Genomic DNA, 19,764 nt, shown 5'->3' with positions numbered 1-19,764 from the left:
CCCAGACCCCCTTCTTTGGGTTTAATTAGTTTGCTAGAGCAACTCACAGAACTCAGAGGAGCATTTTACTTTGTTGATTACTGGTTTATTACAATGGGATTTAACTCAGAAATGGCCGGATGGAAGAGATGCACAGGGCAGGGTACAGATAAAGGGTTCAGAGCTTCCATGTTCTTCTAAGTGTGCCACACTCCCCCAATCTCCAAGGGATCACTAATCTGGAAGCTCTCCGAACTCTATCCTTTTGGGGTTTTATGCAGGCTTCATCACACAGAAATTATTGATTAAATTGTTGGCCATTGGTGATTGAACTCAACCTCCAGCCCTTCTCCCTACTCCAGAGGCAGGGGTGTGAGGGGACTGAAAGTTCCAACCCTCTAATGCAGTCGGTTCCCTTGGCAACCAGCGCTCCTCTTTCTGTTACCTAGAGGCATTCCAAAAGTCACCTCGTTAACATAACAAAAGACACCTTTTTCTCTCTGTCACTTAGGAAATTCCAATGTCTTTAGGAGCTCTGTGCCAAGAACTAGGATGAAGACCAAATATATGTTTCTTATTATAAATCACAATATCACAGTATACACTGAAAAGAATTGAAAGCAGGGACTCAAACAGGCATTTGCACACCTAAGTTCATAGCAGCATGACTCACGATGGCTAAAAGGTGGAAGCAATCCAGTGTCCATTAATGGTTGAATAGATAAACAAAGTGTGGTACAGACTTACAATGGAACATTATTCAGCCTTAGAAAGAAAGGAAAGTCTGACACATGCTACAAAATGGATGAATCTTGAAGACATCATTCCAAGTGAAGTAAGCCCAGTCACAAAAGGACAAATACTATATGATTCTACTCATGTGAGGTATCTAGAGTAGTGAAATTCATAGAGACAGAAAATGGAGTGGTGGTTTCCAGGACCTAGTGGGAGAGGGTGGGGAGAGGATGGGGAGTTCATGTTTTATGGGTATAGAGCTTCAATTTCAAGAAGAAAATCATTCTGGAGACAGATGGTTGCACAGAACATGAATGTACTTAACACCATTGAATGTACATTTAGAAATGGGTAAGATGCGGGGGGGGGGGGGGGCCTGGGTGGCTCAGTTGGTTAAGCATCTGACTGGTCACGATCTCAGGATCCTGGGATTGAGCCCCATGTGAGGCTCCCTGCTCAGTAGGGAGGCTGCTTCTCCTTCTCCCTCTGCACTGCCCCCGCCCCACCCCCATGCTCTCTCTCTCAAATAAATAAAAATCTTAAAAAAAAAGAAAAAGAAAAAGAAATGGGTGAGATGGCAAATGTCGTGCTATATGTATGTTTTACCACAAGGCTAAACAGGTAGGGCTGCATGTGAGACAGGAGTGCAATTTCAAGATCAGGTCGTCCCACCCACAGTGTCCATTCACAGGTGACACAAGCTGAGGTCAGAGGGACAGTCATTTCCTGGGTGCCTGGTTGGTTAGTTAGTGCTGGAGCTGAGCCCAGGCTTCCTGCATTCTACATCGGTGCTCTTTCCTCTAAATGCCAGTGTGCATCATTTTTCTCCACACAGGTAGGAGAGACACAGGTGACAAGGGCAGGCGGTTCAGGTAAACATTGCATGTCACTTGTACCACCCTCCTGATTCCCACTCTACTGTCCTAGTCCAGGACTCCACCACCTGAACCACTGCCACGGCCCCCTAACTGGTCTCCCTGACTCTAGCAGAATGCATTCTGTACACACTGCTCCCAGATAGCTCCAGCCAGGTCATTCCCCTGCCTCCAAACTGTCAATGGATTCCCATTCTCAAGAGCAGAAATGCCAAAGGGGTTTTGACCTAAATGCAACTCAATCAATTGGGAGTGGTCATGTGTCAGTTTGGATCCTCCCAGAAACAAACACCAAGATGGGGTTAAAGGTGTAAGAGATCCAGGGTGCCTGGGTGGCTCAGTCGGTTAAGCGTCCGCCTTCTGCTCAGGTCATGATCCCAGGGTCCTGCCATGGAGCCCCATGTCGGGCTCTCTGCTCGGTGGGGAGCCTGCTTCTCCCTCTTCCTCTGCCTGCTGCTCCCCCTGCTTGGGCTCACTCTCTCTCTTTCTCTCTCTCCCTCTGACAGATAAATAAATACCATCTTTAAAAAAAAGGTGTAAGAGATTTGAGGGACCATTACCAAAGAAGGGCATGGGAGTGGGAGCAGGAGTAGGCGGAGGCTTTCACACAATGCGGGTCTGACAGTCAGACACCTGTGCAGGGGAGGGAGCGGGAGTTGGGTGGGAAGAGCCTCAGACCTCAGAGTAGTGCTCAGTGAGTCCGTGCCAGACTGATGCGGAGTCCTTGAGCCAAAGCTGCCCATAAAAGGTGTCCCTGAGGGCAAGAATAGCCCAGTTCCAGTTGCCCTGCCATGCCTGGTCATTGGCCAGGAGCAGCTGGAAGAAGTCTGACCAGGTATGGACACCATGAAGGATCCAAAGGTGTGGCTGCTGGAGGGTGTCAATCAGGTGTGCTCCTTGCAAAAGTTTCCCTTGAAGGCAGATCCGAACGGGCACCTCCATGGCTGCCATAAGACATTGGGTATTTTCGTGTTTGTATGCTGAGAAGCACATGGATTCTGAGGCCATACTCAGATCAGGAAGAAGCGCCACAATCAATTACTGGTATTTTTGTGTGGCAAGCGTAGGTATGGGAGTGAGATGAGTGGTGGCAGATGAGCAGTGCATTTGGCATTCCTTCTCTTAACCTAGTAGATAGAGCAAAATTCCTTAGTCTGCCAGCCTAGATCATCCATAACCTGCTTCCTATGCCCACTGAAATGCTATGTAGCCCTCAAGGCAAAAACCACCTCCAGCTTAAAACTTTCTTTTTGTCATCTGTCTTTCATTGAACTCCCCTAGCCTCTGAGCTTTTCTTATGGCACCTACTAAATTGTGCCTTGTATCTTCAACGTGTATGAGCTTCAGCTCTGTTAGACAGCTCCTGAGTGTCCGTGTGATGCATCGTTCCCCTACAGTGCTGTTTCATCATGGCGTATCTGTTATCACCTCAATGGCATTGATGTAGAGTCTAGTCAAATTAAATTAACTTTCTCATATTGATGGGCTCATCTGATAGGACCATCAAGTTCAATGCCAATGCCTGGGCTGATGCATGGGTCTCCTCCTTCCAAGAACACAGAGCCCTATCTCACACGTCCATGCCACCCAGCAGTGAAGAGAGCTGTGCATTCCTCTTCCTGTTCCTCTGCCCTGTAGTTCTGATTCACATATGGAAGGGCTATGGCAAAGAACAGACCTTAGGAGAGACACTTTATCACTCAATACAACATAAAGACCACTTCAAGACTTCTTATGGAGCTTTAGCAACATGTAAACAGTAGATATTCACTATCTCTTCTGGAATAAATAAAGTGAGCAATGCCAAAATTGGAGAGGGAGAGGCGGCAAGATTTCGAGGACAAAAATTGCAGCTCCAAGGTTTTGCCCTGGGACAGCGCTGGCCCCAAGATGGATACCAGGTCACTGAGTTTGAAAGTAATGTTCTGTCAATTCCATTTCCTCTTCTACAGATCCCTTACTCTCCTGCTGAGGTTTCTTACAGCTCCCCACCTCCCTCCAACCAGCTTCAACCATTGCCATGAAATACATCACCCTAAAACGGAAACGCAGTAGACCCTTCCTAACTATGCAAAAATGGGTATAATGAGCTAGCTAGTCATTCTCCCTTTAAAAAAAAGAAAAGAAAAGAAAGAGAGGAATGAAAAAGAGCAAGAGTCACTTTAGGAAGAAATGAGCCATCTTCACAGAAGCATGAGACAGAGTCTAGAAATAACCTCCAAAGTGGAAATTTGATGACTGCCTTATTCACAATATTTACTGTGACTGAAAATACACTGTCAGGGTATTATAGAGCAGAGAGTTGCACTTGAGGGAAAAATAAAGCTTCATGAATAGGAAAAATGTGTTTAAATGATATATTTTTAATAAAAATTAGGTGTTCATGATTTGTCATTGAGGCATAGCTGTCTGATCTAACCGCCCTTATTTGCTCCTGTGATATACTTGGTGTTTCCAAAGGACACTCACTGCTTATTGCTGCCCTGGCACCCCTCTGTAGACCCATGGACAAAAGGAGTACAGAGTGAATGCACTCCAACACCGCACTGCTGTAGAGCCCCAGCTGGGGGTGAGGGCTGCCTGAGATACACCCATGGGGATGGCCTGGGTTTCCTCTGCCCATTTCTCAATGCAGTAAAGAGAGAGCAGCCCCTGGGTTGCCACCTACAAATGACCATGGCCATCCGTGATGCCCTGCAGTGCTGTCAACGAAGCCTTGTCACGTTCCGCAGGGCAGCTAAGTCTGCTGAAAAAGCAAAGCCTGCTCTTGTGGTTTCCTGCAAAACAGGAACCCCAGCAGGTTGGTTCCTCCAGCCTGTCAGCCTCGCTCTCACAACTCCTCTCTCTGTGCCTCAGACAATCTTTGTCCCCAGGGGTCAGCAAAGCAATGGTGCAGGACATGGGTGAGACAGGTGTGACTTCCTAAGAAACACACTGTGCAGTTTGCTGTCACCTCTGTGACACCTCCCCTTCCTCAGCTACGGCCTGTCCTCGGTCCCGGATGCCAGGCCATGCCTTGGGGATCCAGTTTGTCCCTGATCTCAAAGGAAAATGTAAATGAGAGGCACAGAGATGCAAGAGAAACAGAGAAAGAAACAGAGGCACACAGAGTGACAGCGAGATGGAAAGTCAGCAAGACAGAGGGAGAAAGGTCTTAAGAAGGTGAAGAGAGGAAGAAAAAAGTGGAATAAAGAGGGTGGGGCGAGGAGATTGAAAATTATTTTTTCCTTTTTTTTTCTCTCTGGGGACTTGAAATTTCCTTTAGAGTGATTCACTCTGTTTCCTCTGGAGAGAGCAACTGCCGTGATTAATCTGAAATGCCCATTTGCCACGTCAGAAGAGAAAGCCATGGTGGGGACTTCTGGGCTCTGCTGCCCTGGTGAGAACCCTCTGGAACAGGTGGGAAGAACGTGCTGCTTGCAGCTCACTAGGCAAGTGGCTGGTCCCTAAGGTCCACAGCACACTTAGTAACCACTGCTGGTGGGCAGGCAAATGGCCTGGGGACTTGCAGTCACAGTGCACACAGCTAGGAGGGTGTTAAGGAAGAGGTCTCCCCTCAAAGGCAAACCCACCCTTCCCTACCTGACCTGGAGTTCCCATCATGTGTCACACTGCCTGTGCCTGGGGTCTCCAGGACCTAGAATCCCATGACTAGAATGCAGGATGGTGACCAAAGGCACTGAAGGAGGCAGTGCTCCCACTTACGGTCAGAAGTGGAGGGAGCATCCAGATGGCCAGATTTGGTCTTGAATATTCTCCCGTCCACTTCTTGCGGGACCTTGTGTGACAAGCCACCCAGCGTCTGTGCTGTGTGTGTGAAGGATGGTAATGTGTATGCAATAGAGAAGTTGTAAGAATTAAGCTGCTTTGATAGTCTCTGTGGAGCCCATGAGATCAGGACTGCTTTAACTGGTGACTGAGGTGTGCAGGGGTGGGTTGTAGCATATCTGAGATTCCGGGGGGCTTTGTCGGAGGGTCAGGAGCTGAAGCCCTTGGCTGGTGGTGTGTTCAAGGTGCTACACCAGAAGGACATCTAGAAGCTAACACAGATCTCACAGCCAAAAGGGGAGGACTCTGTGGCGGGCCAGTTCCCTGAAAGCCATTTCATAAAAGGATAGATTCTTGGGATGACCATTGCCCCATGTACCTGCTTTCAATGAGCTAGTTTTAAGAAACAGTCTTTCATGGGCGCCTGGGTGGCTCAGTTGGTTAAGCGACTGCCTTCGGCTCGGGTCATGATCCTGGAGTCCCTGGATCGAGTCCCGCATCGGGCTCCCTGCTCGGCAGGGAGCCTGCTTCTCCCTCTCCCGCTCCCCCCTCTTGTGCTCTCTCTCTCTCTCTCACTCTCTCTCTCAAATAAATAAATAAAAAAAATCTTAAAAAAAAAAAAAAAGAAACAGTCTTTCAGAAGACAATCAGTGAATTTTAACCTAGTCCTCTAAAGCCTATGACCAAAGTTTCAGTGCTTTGCTTGGGAAAGGTTTTACTCATTTATTCATGCTTTCAGGGTTTACTCATTTCTTTCTAATCCTTTGAAAAGCCATTTTCTGTTGTGCCAAAATTGGAGCATTTTAAGGACCCTTCCCCCAATTCTATTGAATTTGCTGATTTACCAAAAAAAAAAAAAAAGTTTTAGCTTTTTATAAAATTTCTAACAGTAATAGATTTGGACTGTCTTCAAGAGATTTGGTTATTTCTAACAGGTTTTGGTTGACTTGTTCCTATTTCAAGGAATGTCACTTTGCTGCCTCAGCTCCCTGCTGCTGTACTTGGGGAGGGGTTGGAGTGGGGAGGGGTCCCTGGGGGAGGGGGCAGGAGGGCAGGGGTTTGGAGAGAATGAATGCTAGACACTGCCAGGCTGCTGAACCCAGAGAAAGGAGAGGCTGGAGGAGAGACAGAGGAAGAGTCTGAGAAGCAGAGAGGAGGGAAGACTGAGGGGCAGAGGGAGGGGAGTGAGGCTAAGACTCAGAACAGGAGGGAGGAGGGAGTGTGGGAGCCAGCCTCCAGCCTCCAGTCCTCTCCACGTTGGGTGGGGATGAGCTGTGTACCAACAGCATGTTGCAGAAATGAGCCTGCAGTTTCCACCACACTCTCTCTTGGATCACTAGTTCTAGGATAGCTGGACGCCATGTTGTGGGATACTTGAGCTGTCCTGAGAGGTGCACATGGCCAGGGAGGAACTGAAGCTGCCCACCGATAGCTGTGAATGCCTGAATGTGGGTTTGGATCTCAGCCTGTTGATAGAGATGCTCTGGGCTAGGAATGCCTGGGACACTTACCTGTAAGAGCCCCCATAGACATCTCCCTAACCCAGGCCAGTGTGGTAGCTGGGCCAGTCCTGTGGTTCTTACTACAACTGCAATAGTTGCAACCTCAGCAACAGCTATCAGGGAACTTTGCAAAGACAAGGTTTATCATTCACAGGTCCTGGAGGGTACATGGTATGCCTGGGGACCACATCACAAGGTTATGGTTGGGGTTCTGCCTTTACTGGGATTGAGAGTGGGGTGCCTAAGGTCTCAAGGGTTCACTTTTTATGGGTGAAATGAAAACTTAAGAGCAGCAATTAAAGTTCCAGGAGGGAAAAGTAGGGTCACTAAAAAAGGGAACTTCATCGGTGGGGTGGCCTGGCTCTTTATCTAGTTGTGTTGCTGGTGGCCTGTTTATTAGAGATGGTTGTCTTTGAAGCAGATGCCTCAGCAACCCAAAGCTTCATGTCACGCACTTACAATAAAACGAGCTAATCGCCCAGCACTTAACACTACAGCTAGCCATCTGGGAACTGGATGGCAGGATATCTTGACTGCAGACCTCAGATGGCAGGATATCTTGACTGCAACCTTGTAGGGGACCCCAAGCCTGAATCACCCAGCTAATCCGCCCTGAATCCCTGACCCCCAGGAACCCTGGGAGAGAATACATGGTTATTGTTATTTTAAGCTGCCATATTTGGGGATAATTGGTTATGCAGACAGACAGGGGAGGAGACCGAAGAGCAGAGCAGGGGAGACTGAGGAGGAAGGAGAGTTGTAGGGCTCCAGATCCCCAGAGGCCTGACTCTCTTGATGGCTCTCTCCGTTCCTGGCAGTGCATCTGTAATGAGTTGCTATAAGCTTCAAGAGTAGTTGAAAGGAACGTGTATTTTATAAAGTTGGGACATTTGACAAATTGGTCTTTATGGAAACGATCCTTTGATAAATTGACTTTCAGTGAATTGATTTTGTATGAATAACCTAGAGCTGGAATGCCTAGAGTGTTTTCATACTTTGTAATCATAGAACCAGATTTTAGAAAGTATTTTAATTGAGATCTGATAAGGTGGGGTTGATATAAGTATTAAGGTAATAAGTAGCTGAGATAGAAGTTTGGGAGACATATCTCTGTCTCTCTCTCCCTCCCTTTCCCCCTCCTCCTGACCCTCCTCTTCCCGCTGCTCCTCCTCCTTCTTCCTCTTCTTCTTCTTCCTCTTCCTCCTCTTCTCCTTCCCCTTCCCTTTCTTCTTCCTCTTCCCCTTCCTCTCCTTCTTTCTCCTTCTCCTTCTCCTTCTCCTTCTTCTTCTTCTTCTTTTTCTTCTTCATTCTCGCTCATGCTCTCTTGCACCATATCTGGGTCATTGAAAAAAAAATGTAATAAATTCCCTATCCACAGGTGACAATACATATACTTTTGGATTTCTGCCAATCTCTGATTATGTCTGGCAGTAAATTTTTCTCTACAGGATGATAAGAATATAATTTACAGATAGAATAAGAAGAGAAACTGGATTCATAAATAATGTCTCCACTGTTGCCTAAAAGATGTCAATCCTACTTTCACAAAGATATGGAAACCTGCTTCCCCTTCTAAATCCCCTCTGATTGCCAATGAGCAAGCCAGGTACAACTGTTACTGAAGGTTCCTGTAAAGCCAAGTTTGAAAACTCGTTTCACCCACTGAAGGAAAGGAAAGTAGGAAGATGGTTTTGACTACACACCATGTGCCAACCTTGGGGCTACGAGTGGTAAAAACATGACTGCCTTGTACACTTATGATGAGCACTGAGTAATAAAGAGAATTGTTGAATCACTATATTGTATACCTGAAACGAATATAACACTGAGTGTTAACTATAATGGAATTTAAGAAAAATAATAAAGTCAACTGATTGTAAATGTTTTTTAAAAAATGGCCCCCCTTAATCCCCAAGACCATTTTCTGAGGACAGTGTTACTGCCCTGACTTTAGAGACTGGGAAATTGATGCTGAGGGCCGCTTAGTTAATTGCCACAAGTCACTCAGCTAGTAAGAGGTAAGTGAGACTTGAGCCCTGCTCTCCTGGTTCTTGTAGCTCATGGTAGCTCATGTGAGGTCTGCTTGATGTGAGGGCTAGAGTGTCTTGGGGGTAATGCTCTCCCCCAACATTAAAGTCCATGATGAATGTGCAGTGTGGACAGCCAGGAGCAGGGGCTGCTAGAAGCATGGCTGACCCCTACAGGCCCGGGAATGTCTAGGGAGCTCAGCACTGCTCTACAGGAAGAGGGAAGTCTGTGAGCTTCGAGATTCAGCCCAGGTAGCAGTTCTGAGAAGACCTCCTGGGAATCACAGGTGGGCCCCGTGCCCAATTCCAGGCCCCATGGTTGTCTTAGCATTTGCTGCCTCATTCTGGAATTTTCTTCATTTCTGTCTTTCACTTGAGACCCCAAGCCCCTTGAAGTCAAAGCCATGACTCATTCATTCATGTGTTTTCATTTTCTTTGGGTAAATACCCAGGAGTAGAATTGCTATGCCATTGGGAAAGTATATGTTTAACTTTACGAGAAAGCGGAAAACAGTTTCCAAGCACATATTTTTAATTTTAATGAAGTTCAGCTTATCAGTTATTTCTTTCATGGATCATGTCTTTGATGTACCTAAAAGTTATCACCATATCTAGAGTAAGCTAGGTTTTCTCCTATTTTATCTTTTGGAATTCTATAGTTTTGCATTTTACACTCAGGGTCTTACGATCCATTTTGAATTAATTTTTGTGAGCTGTAAGTTAATTTTGTTAAGGGCTATAATCTGCGTCTAGATTTTTTTTTTTGCATGTGGATGTCCAGTTGCCATCGGACATTGCCACCAGTGATGTATGAGCATTCTATCCTAGTGGGTGTGTAAGAATACATCCTTGTAGTTTTGATTGGCCTTTCCCTGATGACTTATGGTATCAGACATTTTTTCATGTGCTTATTGGCCATCCGTATGTCTTCTTTTATAAAGAGTCTAGATCCTTTGCCCGTTTAAAAATTCAGGTTGTTTATATGTTTATTGTTGATTTTTAGAAGTTCTATACATATTTTAGATTTATATGTTGTAAATATTTTCTACCAGTATATAGCTTAACTTTTCATTTTCTTAATGATGTCTTTTGATAAGCAGACTTTTTTATTTTAATGAAATCAATTGTATCGGGATTTTTTGTTTTATTTCATGGTTGGTGCTTTTTTGTGCTAAGAAATTTTGCCTGTATTCACTTAAGTTCATGAAGATATTCTCCTGTATTTTCTTCTACAAGATTTATATTTTAGGCTTTTGTGTTTAAATCTGACCTACCTCTAGTTAATTTTTATGTGTAATATGAAGTAAGGGTTGAAATTCATTTTTCTTTCCATACAATTGTTCCAGCACCATTTGTTGAAAATACTTTCTTTTCCCCAATTAAATTTCATTGAAGCTTATGTTTATAATTTACATAAATATTATTGGGCTGCAGTTTTCCTTATGTTTCTTAATTTTTCACTTAATATTTATAAGATCTATCCACATTACTATGTTTAGTCATTTATGTATCTGCTCACTCATTCACTTGATCATTTAACAAATGGTGGTACAGTGGTGAAGAAAACTCTTGTGGAGTTTATAAACTAGTAAGAATATTGACCAAAATATTGACATACAGAAATTCACTGCCCTAAAACTCCTCAGTGCTCTGCCTATTCATCTCTTGTTCCCCTCTAACTCCTGACAACCACTGCTCTTTTTACTGTCTCCATAGTTTTGCCTTTTCCAGAGTTTGAATCATACAGTATATAACCTTTTCAAAATGTACCAAGTTTATTTATCCATTCACCTACTGGAAGACATCTTGTTTGCTTCCAAGTTTTGGCAATTATGAATAAAGCGGCTATAAACACCCTTGTGCAGGCTTTTGTGTAGACATAAGTTTTCAACTCATTTGGGTAAATACCAAAGAGCATGATTGCTAGATCATATGGTAAGAGTATATTTTCTTTTGTAAGAAACCACCAGACCATCTTCCAAAGTGACTGAACTATTTTGCATTCCCATCAGCAATGAATGAGAATTCAGGTTGCTCCACATTCATCAGCATTTGGTATTGTCAGTGTTTGGATTTTAGCCATTCTAATAGAAGTTTAGTGGTATCTCATTGTTTTAATTTGCATTTCTCTGAAGACATGATATAGAGCATCTTTTCATATGCTTATTTGTCACTTGTGAATCTTCTTTGGTGAGGTGTCTGTTAAGGTTCTTGGCCCATTTTTTAAAAGCAGGTTGTTTGTATTCTTATTGTTGAGGTTTAAGGGTTGTTGGTGTATTTTGGATAACAGTCCTTTATCAGATGTGTCTTTTGCAAATATTTTCTCTCAGTCTGCGGCTTGTCTTCTCATTATCTTGACATGTGTCTTTTGCAGAGCACATATTTTTAATTTTAATGGAGTTCAGCTTATCAGTTATTTCTTTCATGGATCATGTCTTTGATGTACCTAAAAGTTATCACCATATCTAGGGTAAGCTAAGTTTTCTCCTATTTTATCTTTTGGAATTCTATAGTTTTGCATTTTATACTCAGGGTCTTATGATCCATTTTGAATTAATTTTTGTGAGCTGTAAGTTAACTTTGTAAGGGCTATAATCTGCGTCTAGATTTATTTTTTTGCATGTGGATGTCCAGTTGCTCTAGCACTATTTGTGGAAAAGACTATCTTTGCTCCTTTGCCAAAGATCAGTTGATTATACTTACATGGGTCTATTACTGTGCTCTCCATTTTGTTCCATTGATCTACTTTTCTATTCTTGTGCCAATACCGCACTATCTTGATTCCTGTAGGTTTATAATAAGTCTTAAAGCTGGGTAGTATCCATCCTCAGACTTTATATTGAAGGGTTTTGAGCAGGAGAGTGATATGATCTAGTTTATGTATTTAAACTATTTGGATGCTGTGTAGAGAATGGGAGGTGGCAGGAAGAATGGAATCTAGGAGGGAAAGTAAAGTGACAATTCAGGTGAGCAGATAAGAGATAATGATGATTTTTAGTCCCAGATGGTAGTAATGGATATATTAAGAAGTGGTCAGATCCCAATACACTTTGGAAATAGAGCTGATAAAATTTGTTAGTGGATTAAATATGGGGTGGGGGAAGAGAAGATGAGGAGTCAAGGATAGCTCTGAGTGTTTGAATAATGAAAGAAATAGGGGTGCCTGGGTGGCTCAGTCGGTTAAGCATCTGCCTTCAGCTCAGGTCATGATCCTGGGGTCCTGGGATCGAGCCCCATGTCGGGCTCTCTGCTCAGCTGGGAGCCTGCTTCTCCTTCTCCCTCTGCCTGCCACTCTGCCTAGTTGTGCTCTCTCTCTCTCTCTCTGTGTCAAATAAATAAATAAAATCTTAAAAAAAAAGAAATATAAGGTCTATAATGAATTATTCATATCCCTATCAAAGTGAACTCCTTCAATTGAATCCTCGATTCTAGCTCCTTTATCTACTTAATACCTGCCTCTCTCTCCTTCATCATCAGTTTTTCCCTCTCTGCTAGATCTAACTCATTATACTAGAAGCATATGATTTGTTCTCTTTTGAATCTACAGCCTCACTTTTTTTCTTTTACAGCAAAACTCCTCCAAAGCACTGTCTATACTCACTCTTTCCAATTTCTCTCTTTTCTTTTTCCTTTAAGCTCAGTCCAATCATGATTTTGCCCCAACCAAATACACTTTGAAAGTAGAGCTGATAGGATTTGCTCATGTAGGCCATTTGGCCAACAGACACATGAAAAAGTGCTCAACATCGCTTGGCATCAGGGCAATCCAAATCAAAACCTCAACGAGATACCACCTCACACTAGTCAGAATGGCTAAAATTAACAAGTCAGGAAATGACAGATGTTGGCGGCGATGCAGAGAAAGGGGAACCCTCCTACACTGTTGGTGGGAATGCAAGCTGGTGCAGCCACTCTGGAAAACAGTATGGAGGTTCCTCAAAAAGTTGAAAATAGAGCTACCCTATGACCCAGCAAGTGCACTAGTGGGTATTTACCCCAAAGATACAAATGGAGGGATCCGAAGGGGCCACATGCACCCCAATGTTCATAGCAGCAATGTCCACAATAGCCAAACTGTGGAAAGAGCCAAGACGTCCATCGACAGATGAATGGATAAAGAAGATGTGGTATATATATACAGTGGAATATTATGCAGCCATCAAAAGGAATGAAATCTTGCCATTTGCAACGACGTGGTTGGAACTGGAGGGTATTATGCTGAGCAAAATAAGTCAATCAGAGAAAGACATGCATCATATGACCTCACTGATATGAGGAATTCTTAATCTCAGGAAACAAACTGAGGGTTGCTGGAGTGGTGGGGGGTGAGAGGGATGGGGTGGCTGGGTGATAGACATTGGGGAGGGTATGTGCTATGGTGAGAACTGTGAATTGTGTAAGACTGTTGAATCACAGACCTGTACCTCTGAAACAAATAATACATTATATGTTAAAAAAAAAAAAGAAGAAGAAGAAGAAGATAACAGGAGGGGAAAAATGAAGGGGGGGAAATCGGAGGGGGAGACGAACTGTGAGAGACTATGGACTCTGAGAAACAAACTGAGGGTTCTAGAGGGGAGGAGGGTGGGGGGATGGGTTAGCCTGGTGATGGGTATTAAAGAGGGCATGTTCTGCATGGAGCACTGAGTGTTATGCACAAACAATGAATCATGGAACACTACATCAAAAACTAATGATGTAATGCATGGTGATTAACATAACATAATAATAAAAAAAAGCCAAAAAAAAAAAAGAATTTGCTCATGTAAATTGTTTCCTTTCAAGTCACCAATGAGTCCCATATTCCTGAACTCAACAACCAACTATCAGTCCTTCTTTTACTCTACCTATCACTTAAAATGATTGACCTCACCCTCCTCCAGGAAACATTTTCACTTGATGTTGCTCTCCACCTATTTTCCTCCCCACTCTCTGCCCATCTTGGAGGTTCAATCTGTGGACCACTTTTCTATCTATACTCACTCCCACTCTGAGCTCCACCAGTCTTATGACTAATACCATTTATTCATTGATGACTCCCTTGATCACTTATCTCCAGTTTGTACCTTTTTCCTGAACTCCAGACTCATATATTCCATTGCATCTTCAGTATCTTCTCTTGGATGTCCAAAAGACATCTCAAACTTAACATGCTCATGAACAAACTTCTAACCTTTTCTTCCAAATGCACCCCATAATCTTCTCACTAAAGGACAATTATATTCATTCTGCTGTTCAGAACAAAAAATCTTAGATCTTTTCTTAACTCTTTTTTTTTCTTTCAAGCTTCACATCCAATTCATCAGGAAATTTTGTTGGCTCTACCATTAAAATATGTCCAGATTAAACTACTTCTCATCACCAGTACATTGTACATCAAAACCATTGTAATCTGTGGCCTCTATTTGCTGTAACTCTTCATGTATTCAGGTCTTGTGTCATGTCATTTAATAAGGCTTAAAATATGTTTTCATTAATTTTTTTTTACCTTCTTCACTAGGTTAATTCCTAGATATTTTCTCACTCTTGTTGCTGTCGCAAAATGTATCTCATTTTCTAGTAAATTTTCTAGATGGTTATTTCTGGTATAAGTGCATGTATAAATTGATCTTGTATTCAGCTACCTTGCCAAACTTTCTAAATATGCTAATAGTTTGTCTGTTGAATCTGGTAGATTTTATATAAAGATAATCTGGAAATAGTGATAGTTTTATCTCTTCCCTTTTAAATCTTTAAGCCTACATCTCCTTTTGTTCTTGCCCTATTGCATTTTCTAGTAGTCACATTAAAAAGTAAAACAAATAAAAACTTGAGGTGGAATTCATTTTAATAATACATTTTATTTAACCAAGTATATCCAAAACAATAAGATTTTTCTAAGTTATTTACTCATACTTTCTTCCTATATCTCATTGCTTCCTTTTGATTTATTTCTTTTCTTTGCTGGGGTACTTCTTTACAGAATATGTTTATTGTATGTTAAAAATTATGAAGACTTGGATGGTTGAGAATATCTTTATTTCATCCTTATATTTAAAGAATTATTTAGCTACATATAAAATACTAAATTTGAACTTCTTTCCCTTCAGATTTAGAAGATTTATTTGCTTCTATCTCAAATCTGACTATATTTAATAGTCTATTTTTTCTGCTCATTTTTTGACCCAATCTTTTATTTTTAAAGATATTATTCATAGTTGTTTTATACTTTATTTCAGATAATCTCAGTGTCTGAAATTTTTGGCATCTAAATCTATTTTGGGTTGTTTCCTCTGACTTTGATTTAGGGAAGCTTGCAACTTTATGATTTTGGAATATCTATATATTTTTAAATTGTGAGCTCTTATTTGGTTGAATTTAATCTGTAGGAGACCTGAAGGGCTTGAATCTGGGATGGTTTCCACCAAGAAATTTGTTTGATTCTGCTGGGTACCCAAGGTTGCTACATTTGGAACTATCTTAATTTAGTTATAACATAATGTTTCTTTAACAGGAAGTATAAATTCAACACCAGATCCAAGTGAGGAAAAACCAGTGGTTGCAAATTCTCAGATGATTATTACTGGATTTTTTTCCTCCTAACATCATGCTGGAGACAAATGAATTTCCTGATGTTGGGCAATTCCTTCCTCTTGGGTAAATGATTTTTTTTTCAAAAGCCAACCCCTTCATTAAAATTACAGCCACTTTGAGAGCCTTAGCTTCACAGAAAGAGGTTCAGTGACCCTCCAGCATTTCCAGTATCCCCCAGGTCTAGTCCCCTAGTTCAGCATGACAAGCTAATACTCAAAGTTCTAGGTTCTTAGGATCACCATTTGCCCTAGAACATTCATTCATTCATCCAACCAGTTGTTCAACATATATATATACTCAACACTTATTCTGTTCCAGACTTTGTTCCGGGGCTTGTGCTCCATCAGAAATAAAACAATCAGAAATCCCTTACATCTTAATGAGGGTAGCCTTCATTTCCAATTTCAGTGACTACATTTTTTTCAATTTTTCATTTTTGGAAGAGGAGGGAGTATAGGCTAGACTTATTTGCTTCTGGATCCAGAATTATACTTTAAAACACTTAAAAATTTATCAAGATGTTTTCCTTGGGAGGAGGTGGTTTCCAGAATATCTGGTCTGCAATACTTAGAAAAGTGATCAAATATTTTGTTTTTCAAACCCAGTAACTTCAATTGTTTCTCATTATCCCAACTTCATGCTTTAAGTATCATTTCTTAGCTACTTGAAGATATGTATAAGCTTATTTAAATTGTTTTGTTCTGTCTGGTCTATTAATTCTGATTTCTCTGGTGTAAATTGTTGTTACTTTGTAATTTGTGTTATTTTGTGGTATTTGTGTTCTTTAAATACCTCATTATTTTTTGCTCTGAACTCATATTTCCATGATTCTGTCAAAGCTAGTGATTTTCCTCCTACATAATTTTTCCTCCTAAATAATTAGAAAACTGGAAAACAAAATATATTAAATGAGTGTTTTCAGATATTGGACAATAAACAGTGCAAGACTGTGACCCTAGAGGGGGCGGAGCAAGATGGCGGAGGAGTAGGAGACCTGGATTTCGTCTGGTCTCAGGAATTCAGCTGGATAGGGATCAAACCATTCTGAACACCTACAAACTCAACAGGAGATCGAAGAAAAGAAGAGCAACAACTCTCTCATCAGAAAAGCGACCACTTTCTGGAAGGTTTTTTCTGATTTGCTTAGAGTATATTTTCTGGGGACGTTGTTACTCTGCTAGCATTTTGTTCTCTCATTAATCTATTCTCCTCTGCACAAAATGACAAGACGGAAAAAATCACCTCAACAAAAAGAACAAGAGGTAGTACCGACTGCCAGGGACCTACTCAATACGGACATTAGTACAATGTCAGATCTAGAGTACAGAATCATCACTTTAAAGATACTAGCTGGGCTTGAAAATAATATGGAAGTTATTAGAGAAACCCTTTCTGGAGAAGTAAAAGAACTAAAATCCAACCAAGTAGAAATCAAAAAGGCTATTAATGAGGTGCAATAAAAAATGGGGGTGCTAACTGCTAGAATAAATGAGGCAGAAGAGAGAATCAGTAATATAGAAGATGAAATGATGGAAAATAAAGAAGCTGAGAAAAAGAGAGATAAACAACTACTGGATCACGAGGGCAGAATTCGAGAGATAAGCGATACCATAAGACGAAACAACATTAGAATAATTGGGATCCCAGAAGAAGAAGAAAGAGAGAGAGGGGCAGAAGGTATAATGGAGCAAATTATAGCAGAGAACTTCCCTAATTTGGGGAAGGAAACAGGCATGAAAATCCAGGAAGCACAGAGAACCCCTCTCAAAATCAATAAAAATAGGTCAACACCCCGACATCTAATAGTGAAACTTACGAGTCTCATAGACAAAGAGAAAATCCTGAAAGCAGCTCGGGAGAAGAGATATGTAACCTACAAGGGTAGAAACATTAGATTGGCAACAGACCTATCCACAGAGACCTGGCAGGCCAGAAAGGACTGGCAGGATATATTCAGAGCACTAAATGAGAAAAATATGCAGCCAAGAATACTCTATCCAGCTAGGCTGTCATTGAAAATTGAAGGAGAGATAAAAAGCTTCCAGGACAAACAAAAACTAAAGGAATTGGCAAACACAAAACCAGCCCTACAGGAAATCTTGAAAGGGGTCCTCTAAGCAAAGAGAGAGCCTAAAAGCAACATAGACCAGAAAGGAACACAGACAATCTACAGTAACAGTCACCTTACAGGCAATACAATGGCACTAAATTCCTATCTTTCAATAGTTACCCTGAATGTAAATGGGCTCAATGTCCCAATCAAAAGACACAGGCTATCAGACTGGATTAAAAAACAAGACCCATCGATATGCTGTCTGCAAGAGACTCATTTTCGACCCAAAGACAGCCCCAGATTGAAAGTGAGGGGGTGGAAAACCATTTACCATGCTAATGGACACCAAAGGAAAGCTGGGGTGGCAATCCTTATATCAGACAAATTAGATTTTAAACCAAAGACTGTAATAAGAGATGAGGAAGGACACTATATCATACTTAAAGGATCTATCCAACAAGAAGATCTAACAATTGTAAATATCTATGCCCCTAACATGGGAGCAGCCAATTATATAAGCCAATTAATAACAAAAGCAAAGAAACACATCGACAACAATACAATAATAGTGGGGGACTTTAACACCCCCCTCACTGAAATGGACAGATCGTCTAAGCAAAAGATCAACAAGGAAATAAAGACTTTAAATGACACACTGGACCAAATGGACTTTACAGACATATTCAGAACATTCCACCCCAAAGCAACGGAATACACATTCTTCTCTAGTGCCCATGGAACATTCTCCAGAATAGATCACATCCTAGGTCATAAATCAGGTCTCAACCAGTACCAAAAGATTGGAATCATTCCCTGCCTATTTTCAGACCACAATGCTTTGAAACTAGAGCTCAATCACAAGACAAAAGTCAGAAAGAACTCAAATACATGGAGGCTAAAGAGCATCCTACTGAAGAACGAATGGGTCAACCAGGAAATTAAAGAAGAATTAAAAAAATACATGGAAACCAATGAAAATGAAAACACAACTGTTCAAAATCTTTGGGATGCAGCAAAGGCAGTCCTAAGAGGAAAGTATATAGCAATACAAGCCTTTCTCAAGAAGCAAGAAAGGTCTCAAGTATACAACCTAACCCTACACCTAAAGGAGCTGGAGAAAGAACAGCAAATAAAGCCTAAACCCAGCAGGAGAAGAGAAATAATAAAGATCAGAGCAGAAATCAATGAAATAGAAACTAAAAGAACAGTAGAACAGATCAACGAAACTAGGAGCTGGTTCTTTGAAAGAATTAACAAGATTGATAAAACCCTGGCCAGACTTATCAAAAAGAGAAGAGAAATGACCCACATCAACAAAATCATGAATGAAAGAGGAGAGATCACAACCAACACCAAAGAAATACAAACAATTATAAGAACATATTATGAGCAACTCTATGCCAGCAAATTAAATAACCTGGAAGAAATGGATGCATTCCTAGAGATGTACCAACTACCAAAACTGAACCAGGATGAAATAGAAAACCTGAACAGACCTATAACCACTAAGGAAATTGAAGCAGTCATCAAAAATCTGCCAACAAACAAGAGCCCAGGGCCAGATGGCTTCCCAGGGGAATTCTAGCAAACATTTCAAGAAGAATTAATACCTATTCTTCTGAAACTGTTCCAAAAAATAGAAATGGAAGGAAAACTTCCAAACTCATTTTATGAGGCCAGCATTACCTTGATCCCAAAACCAGACAAAGACCCCATCAAAAAGGAGAATTACAGACCAATATCCCTGATGAACATGGATGCAAAAATTCTCACCAAAATACTAGCCAATAGGATCCAACAGTACATTAAAAGGATTATTCACCATGACCAAGTGGGATTTATCCCTGGGCTGCAAGGTTGGTTCAACATCCGCAAATCAATCAATGTGATACAATACATTAACAAAAGAAAGAACAAGAATCATATGATCCTCTCAATAGATGCAGAAAAAGCATTTGACAAAGTACAGCATCCTTTCTTGATCAAAGCTCTTCAGAGTATAGGGATAGAGGGTACATACCTCAATATTATAAAAGCCATCTATGAAAAACCTGCAGCGAATATCATTCTCAATGGGGAAAAACTGAGAGCTTTCCCCCTAAGGTCAGGAACGCGGCAGGGATGTCCACTATCACCACTGCTATTCAACATAGTATTGGAAGTCCTAGCCACAGCAATCAGACAACAAAAAGAAATCAAAGGCATCCAAATTGGCAAGGAAGAAGTCAAACTCTCACTCTTTGCAGATGATA

This window comes from Neomonachus schauinslandi, chromosome 8 (assembly GCF_002201575.2).
Source record: "Neomonachus schauinslandi chromosome 8, ASM220157v2, whole genome shotgun sequence".
NCBI lineage: Eukaryota > Metazoa > Chordata > Mammalia > Carnivora > Phocidae > Neomonachus > Neomonachus schauinslandi.
This window is presented reverse-complemented; position numbering follows the sequence as displayed.